This window comes from Saimiri boliviensis, chromosome 1 (assembly GCF_048565385.1).
Source record: "Saimiri boliviensis isolate mSaiBol1 chromosome 1, mSaiBol1.pri, whole genome shotgun sequence".
Classification (NCBI taxonomy): Eukaryota; Metazoa; Chordata; class Mammalia; order Primates; family Cebidae; genus Saimiri; species Saimiri boliviensis.
In genome coordinates this window covers 70,496,921-70,504,977 of record NC_133449.1, presented here as the reverse complement: position 1 = coordinate 70,504,977, position 8,057 = coordinate 70,496,921, and the positions used below count along the sequence as shown (strand labels likewise).

The 8,057-nt window shown below is 37.2% G+C and overlaps 1 long non-coding RNA gene across 1 annotated transcript in view; it reads right to left on the bottom strand.

The window, feature by feature from the left end:
• Positions 1-669: 669 nt before the first annotated feature.
• The window catches only part of LOC141584539 (uncharacterized), a 35,106-nt gene continuing 27,718 nt past the window's right edge, over positions 670-8,057 (bottom strand). The window contains exons 2-3 of the long non-coding RNA XR_012517606.1: positions 2,555-2,664; positions 670-891 (exon numbers count right to left, since the gene is read on the bottom strand). This is a non-coding gene — a long non-coding RNA (uncharacterized LOC141584539). The remainder of the gene's footprint in view (positions 892-2,554; positions 2,665-8,057) is intronic.

Here is an 8,057-nt window from a genome sequence, read left to right as displayed (position 1 = left end):
TTGTTCCTCATCGATAAAAATTACCCAAGTTATATAGCCCTAGAGCACAAAATCAAAATGATCAGAGAAAGCAAATGCTTCTTGTTTTACCAAAATCATCCATCATTGCCCAAAAGGGTTCCCAGTACCGTCAGCTGCCAAGTCCATAGAATACATGAGTCTTACAACACAAATAGGGAACATTAATATACAAACATATATATCTGTGAATCAGGAAGTCATGTTTTATACCATAAGCTGCAATTTTAATTAAAGTTGGCATATTTCTGCTGCTATGATTTAAAAGATTAACTAAGTTGGACAAGGTCTCAGATCTTTAACTACACCCAACCTGTTTGTGATTTTTGGCACTCTGCATTTTAGGTGTGTTATGAAGATGACAATGTGCCAGTCATCCAAGCTGTCAAATGCCTGCTAAAATCTGTTCAGAGCCAAACTCATTTGCACTTGGATGAACACCTCTCAAGAAGCGATTGCTTAAATACCTGCAGTTTCAGGTGCCACTCATGGCTAATAAAACACATTTTACAACACACCCAGAATGATTTTTCCCAAAGTGCTGAAATAATTCCATAGAATAAACCAAGATTAAGAGTTACAGGAGTTATTAGTACTATAATTATAATGTATCAAACATTCACAGAATAAAGCATTGGGTTTGGACATGTATACAATTATGTGCTTTAAAACATTTTTTGAAACAACTTAATTAAGGTTATTTTGAAACATAATATTAAAAATATGCCTTCCTTTTGGTGAGAAGGACACTTACACACACTGCTAGTAGGAGTTTAAATTGATACAAATTTCTGACAAATATTTCTTGGATATGCATGAAGGTAGTTTGCTGTTTGTATACTTTGATCCACAAATCCCAGAAGCAGGACTGATCTAGGTAAAAAAAAAAAAAAAAATTAGGGGAGGGGATGAATGTGGTAAAAGAGCCTTTAAGGGAGACAGGCCCTCATCTGCAAACTGCAAAGTGGCAAAAAGTCTAATATCTTTTCCAGAACCATTAATACAAGAAGGTCTCAGGCACTCAGGAGCTCAGCGCTCACAATATGGGCTCTTCCAAGCAATCATGAAGTTGATATGGAATAGTCTGCCATGTTGCTGAGGTATGACTATATCTGAATGGGTGGAGGCTTGGGAAAGTCTCTGCCACTGATTGTGTCAAAGATTATCTTTCATGCAGTAATCTTCATTAGGGATTTGTGAGACTACTTCATTAGGGATTTTGTTCTACTTCACTGTATTTTTAAGGGGGAACATTATATGCTATGATGGTATTTTGAAAATTCATCCATGTTTGTCTTTAGGAACATGAAGGATCTAGACTAGTTTAATATAGCAGTACGCCACTCTCTCTCTATCTCTCTCTCATCATACACACACACACACACACACACACACACACACACAAACACACACACACATTAGCATAGATTATTTTGGATAGAAAATAAAGTACCTTACAGATAAAACTTTATTTTGTGTGTGTGGAGGAGAAGTAATCTGTTTCTAATATATCCACCAGTATAGGCTAAACTGTGCTGACAGAATCAGCAACAAGGAAATATCAGCAGCTTAAAATAACAGTTGATTGCACACTTTTATTAAATCTCAGCGAGCACGGATGTGGGGAAAATGTAATGAAGCACTCCCTGGTTCTTACAACTTTTAAATGAAAGTAACACACAATTTGTCCTTTCATATTGCATAGGCCAAAGAAAGTCACTAGGTCATTCTTCAATTCAAAAGGGTGGGGTGTTTCATTCTTCTACAGGATCTTAATATATGTAAACAATTACATAGAATTCTATGTTTAGTATTATGAAATGTCTATCTCTCTGCTTTAAAAAAAAAATAATTATAGGCCAGTCGCAGTGTTTCACGCCTGTAATCCCAGCACTTTGGGAGGCCAAGGTGGGTGGATTATGAGGTCAGCATGGAGACCAACCTGGCCAACATGGTGATACACTGTTTCTACTAAAAATACAAAAAAATTAGCTGGGCATGGTGGCAGGCGCCTGTAATCCCAGCTATTCAGGAGGCTGAGGCAGGAGAATCGCATGAACCCAGGAGGCAGAGGTTGAAGTAAGCTGAGATGGCACCATTGCACTCCAGCCTGCTGTGGCAGAGCAAGACTCTGACTCAAAATATGTATATATATATATATATACACATATATAGCCTAACATGGCCACATCTCCTAATGGTTGAAAAACGCCTCCAGGTAGACATGCATGACCAAGAATGGATGTAAACTCAAAGTGAAAGGAATGATTGAGCCAGGGGCCAGTGCTGTTGATGAAGTCAGCTATATGAGCCCACAGTTAAGTTAATGGCATTGACTAGTAAGGTAGATGGTAGCATCTGAAGAGAGAAGTCTCAAAAGAGGACAGTTTTCAGCCAGTTGCAGTGACTTACGCCTATAAACCCAGTGTGTTGGGAGGCCCAGGAATTTGAGACCAGCCTCAGAAACAGCAAGACCCCATTTTCCAAGAAAATTTAAAAATAAGCCAGATATGGTGGCGAGCACCTGTAAACTCACTTGGGAGACTGAGGCAGGAGAAGTGTTTGAGCCCAGGAGTTCCAGGTTATAATGATCTGTGATCGTACCACTGCATTCTCCAGCCTGGATGATCGAGTGAGATCCTGTCTCTACAAAAAGAAAAACAAAAGGAAAAACACCGCAATGTTTTTACACTACAGTAGAACAGAGTAGGCACATAGGCATGGTAAGTTAGACATTGTTTCCAGCTTATCCCCATCACACGTTTCAGGGAGTTCTGATTTCACTGCAGTCATACAGCTAAGGGAGACCTAGGAAAGGCTGGAGACCAAGTGGAGAGCTTATTCACTGTGGAGCAGAGGCTTCAGTGGGCAGAGTGGATAGCATCAGGAGAAGGGCAGTGACAGCAGGATGGGCAGGGAGAACACGTAGAGTCCAGGGGTAGAGGACTAAAATGAGCAGATGACCAGAGGCTGGCATTCAGAGCACGGCTGAGCCTGCTCAAAGAGAGAGGTTTAGAGCAATTAGCTGGCACCAAGCGTCCGGGAGGAACCCCAGGACAAAGTGGGCTTTTCAGTCCTACACAGCGTAAGATCCACAGGAGATCTCATAAGCCAGAGGGAGCTGCAAGATGCTGTGCCCAACACAGGCCTAGACTCCTAGACTGGCATAGGTCACAGGATATTTTCTATTCCCTTTTTTATTTCATTTATTTATTTACTTTTTGAGACAGATTCTCTTTCTGTCACCCAGGCTGGATTGCAGTGGTGGATCTCAGCTTACCAAGACCTACGCCTTCTGAGCCCAAGCAGTTTCGGTGCCTCAGCCTTCTGAGTAGCTGGGATTACAGGCATGCACCACCATGCCTGACTGACTTCCTTGTATTTTCAGTAGAGACAGGGTTTCATCATGTTGGCCATGCTGTCCCTCCTGATAGCAAAGTCCATGAAGGCAAGGACCACATTTATCTTTGTTCATCATTATAACTGTTGTTGCACTTTCCCAAAGAGTGTCTCTAAATCTCACAACCCCAAGCAGCAGGTATCATCTAATTCTGCAGATGAAGAAACCGAAACTCAGAGAAGTTAAATAACTTAGCAGCATTTCACAGAGCTAGTGAGTGACAGATTGGGACTCAAATTCATATCTTCTGAAGTTCAATTCTCCTTGCTTTGAATCACATACTCCTCCCTAATAAAAACATAGTCCTATAAAGCTTTGCTCTGGAAACCATAGCACCATGTTTTCTACGCCATAATGAATTATCATATGAAAGCTGTAGAATATAAATGACAGCAGAAATAAGACAAACACAGTGCAGTTGAATCTCCTGTCTGTATAAATATCCACAAGTTTCCATTTAATTCTGTTCTTAACCTCATGACAAGGATTTATAAAAAGACAAAATGTGGCAACTACACTGACTGAAGGCAAAACAGCACATCCTACTCTTCAAGGAATTTCCAATATCTCTGCAAACAATAAGGAGGAGTTAAGAAGTACATTCCAGAATTGCTCAGACTTTAACCGTGAATCAGAATATTAAGAACAGGCACCTGCAAGGTAGAAAAGGTTTTGATTCACATCACCGAACACACCCCTGGGTGCATTTACCAAATACACCTCTGTTCTCCAAAGCAATTATTTTCTCATCAGTCAACATCTTTCTCTTCCTTCACCACTTCCAAATCTTTTCTTTTTCCATTTGCATCCAGATACCATTCCTCTCAAGATGCAACAGTATCACTAATCAAATGCACAGTACAATTTGAGGCAAACTTACTGATCCCAATATAATGACTAAAGAGACTGTTGTCTTGGCTATTTTAACATCCAAGTTAGTCCGTCAGAATGTAAAATCATTGCTTTGTTACTAGCATATTATTTTAGCAAGGAAGATGCTTAGCAAACATAATCACTCCAATTAAGGGACATTTTCACTTTTTTTCATTTTGATACGACATAAATTTTTTACAAGTATATGTTACTTTTAGAACTAACAATCATTTTTAAGTGTCATAACTGAGTTGGCTTTTAAGGATATGTAAATAGCTCTTAAATAATTATTATACAATAGCCTAAAGAATTCAATTAAATGTATGTATAAAATTGAATACTAAAAGATCTGATGGGAAAAGAGACGTAAGAATATTCTGTGCAATCTGGAGCTGAGAATAAGATTATAATGTAACACAAATATCCCTTACCTAACAGTCATTTTATAATAAATACCCAATCAAAATTAAAACTTTATGTAAAAATAAAAAAATTGATAACACCTCTGGCTGAAGAAAAAATAAGATACTTTGGACTTGGGGGAAATTTCCCCTATTTTATATGATCAATAGGAGTTAAGAAATGCATTTCTGAATTATTCAAACTCTGCTTTGGGAATCGTAATCAAGAAGACTACCAAAAGCAGAGGATACCTTTAAATTTTCCAATGGAAAAATATGTGCCATCAATAAGCTGATAAATGCATGCATTATTTAAAATTAAATGAGTATAACTATTGCTATTATAACAAAGAAATGAGAGTATCTGATATGCACATTATGTAGTATAGTAGAAAATAAGCACATATTTTGCTTAGACTGGTTCTGGGAAAAAAAGGTTGTTATTGAGTAGACATATGAGTCTGGGTTTCATATAATTTTTTCTGCATGTTGTCTGACACTCACCTCATCCCTCACTATCTGTGCCAACCCTACCCCATCCCAACCTCCAACCTCCCTAATCCTCAGACTTAATTTTTATCAATCTCATGTCTTTCCCCAGAAGTTGACATTCTCTGCTCCAGGGTGAGGATGTCCACTTCAAACATCACTTACCAATTTTCCTTGGAAACTGAGATTTTAATTGTTTCTTTGTGTATGCAACATCAAAAATAATGCTACAGTCAAAATAACTTGTCAGTTATGTAGTTAAAATGGAAGATTGAACATACCCCTATAATTTTCCCCCTTCCACTAAAAATGGAAATAAAGGGATTTTTGCTTTTAAAGACATAAATCTCAAAGTATGAGTAGAACAGGAGGAGATACAACTTCAACCACATTTGGGGAAAGGGAAAGCAGATGAAGTGATGGTAACTGATTGGAAACTGGAAGAAGATGAATCCTAGTCCAGTAATGTGGGAAGCCTGAATATGTTCACCGACTCCTCCAAAGGCTTAGATATCAGAAAAACCAAGTGCTCCCAGAAATGGGGTGCTAACATAAGGAAAATGGTTAAGAACAGTTTAAGAAACAGGCACCAAATCCCCTCCTCTACTCTGTTAAGTTGGGCAAATTATCCCCCATTACCAGGCAGAACACCAGGAGTTTATTCTGTGGATATTAATCTTAGGTTGATACTCTTAAACATAAGTAGGCTACCAAGATCCCCTAGACAGTAGAGAAAACCTCATAATGTGAATAACTGAGATCAAGAAAACAGAAAAAAACATGCAAAGGAAACAAAGGCTGCTGGGAAAAGAAAACTTGAGAAAAACGTAATAATCCTAGAGAAAGAAGATCATTTATAAGATGCTATAAAAAAGAACACTCAAAGAACACAAGAAGGAATATGGAATTGAAAACATGAAAGCATCAATTTTTTTAACTCAAGAGATTTGTTAGAAAATAATATTTAGAAAAATGTTAGAAAAATCTCCCAGAAAGTAGAAGAAAGAAAAATATAAATTAGGAGAGAAAAAAATAAGGAGGCTTGTATGTTTAAAGTCTTTCTTATTAAATTTATATGCTTTAAAATTTCAAATTGTACTAAAAGGTTTGGAACATAAAATTATCCATTCCCCACCCACTTTTTCTACTCCCTGCTTGGTAATTTCAGAGGCAGTCACTTTGATTCTTTCAGCTGTTTCTTTTGACATTTACCTAACTTTATATGTTTAAATAGTATGTGTATTTGCTATGGTTAGATACATGAATGTTGGGCATTATCTAATTACTTCCTATTATGGTAATTGAGCATTTTACTCTCTTAGACTCCCATTGCCTCTGCTTTCCTTCTTCTATGATTCCAAATCAGTTATAGTCATTTTTAGATTAAATCAATATTCAGTTAAGTCTGTGTAAATATTACTCACAGCTGAGCACTGTACTATGATTACATTTCCTTTCTTATATTTTCACCAAAGTTAATTATTACCATCTTTTTTGAATGAGGTACAAGTTATACAACATAAAATGCACCCATCCTAAGCATACAATTCAGTGAACTTTAGTAAATGTACAGAGTTATGCAACTATCATCACAATCTAGCTTTGAAACATTTCCATCACCCCAGAAAACTCCCTGGTGCATGTTTGCAGTCAATCTTCACTTTTACTCTCAGCCCCAGGCAACCACTCATCTGTTTTCTGTCTCTATAAATTTGGCTTTTCTGGAAACTTCATATAAATGGAATCATGCAATACAAGTCTTTTGCATCTGGCTTCTTTCACTTAGCATAATATTTTTAGATTCATTATGTCATAGCATGTATCTGTAGTCTGTACCTTTTTATTGATGAATTGTATTCTGTTTTATAGATATACAACACTTTGTTAATCCTTTCACCAGTTGATAAATTGTTTCCACTTTTTGGCTACTATAAATACTCCTGCTGTGAACATTTATATACAAGTTTTCTGTGGACTTATGATTTCATTTCCCTTGCGTAGATATCTAGGCATGGAATTTCTGAGTTGTACAATAAGTTTAAGTTTAACTTTTTAAAAACTGCTAACCTTTTTCCAAAGTCGCTGTCTCATTCTACAATCCCAGAAGCAATGTATGAGAGTTCCAGTTACTCCCCATCCTCACCTACACTTGATGTTGTCAGTCTTTTTTTCAAGCCATTTAATGGGCACATTGCAGTATCTCATTTTAATTCACATTTTCCTAATCACTAATTATTTTGAGCACTTTTCACAGGCTTATTAGCCATTAGTATAATTTTTTTGATGAAATGTCTGTTCAAATCTGTTAACCACTGTATTGACTTTTTATTGCTGCCATAGCAAATTAACACAAATTTGGTTGTTTCAACCAATACAAATTTATCATCTCACATTTTCTGTAGGATGGAAGTCCAGGTGAGCTCAGCTGGGTCTTCTGCCTACGGTTTCATAAGACAAATTAAGGTCTCAGTTGGACTTACTAGAGGCTCTGGAAAAGAAACCTCTCTCAAGCTCACTCAGGTTGTTGGCTGAATTCAGTTCCTGTGCTTCTCTAGGACTAACACCTTCATTTCCTAGTTGGCTGTCATCTAGGGACCAATTGTTGCTCCTAAAGGCTACCTGTTTTCCTTCTTTTACTTTCTATGTGGCTGCCTCCAGCAACAGGGCTGGAAGCAGCCACACAGAAAGTAAAATAATAAAAACAGGTAGCCTTTAGGAGCAAAGTGAATTTCTCACAGTTTGAATTTCTCCCTGACTCTATTATACATTTTCTAGGTAAGGAAAAGATCATTTCTATCTTTCTAGCTAGCTCATCTCTTTCTAGCTTATCTATCTGTCTCTAGCTTTTAAAGGTTAGCATTATTAAATTGAGACCA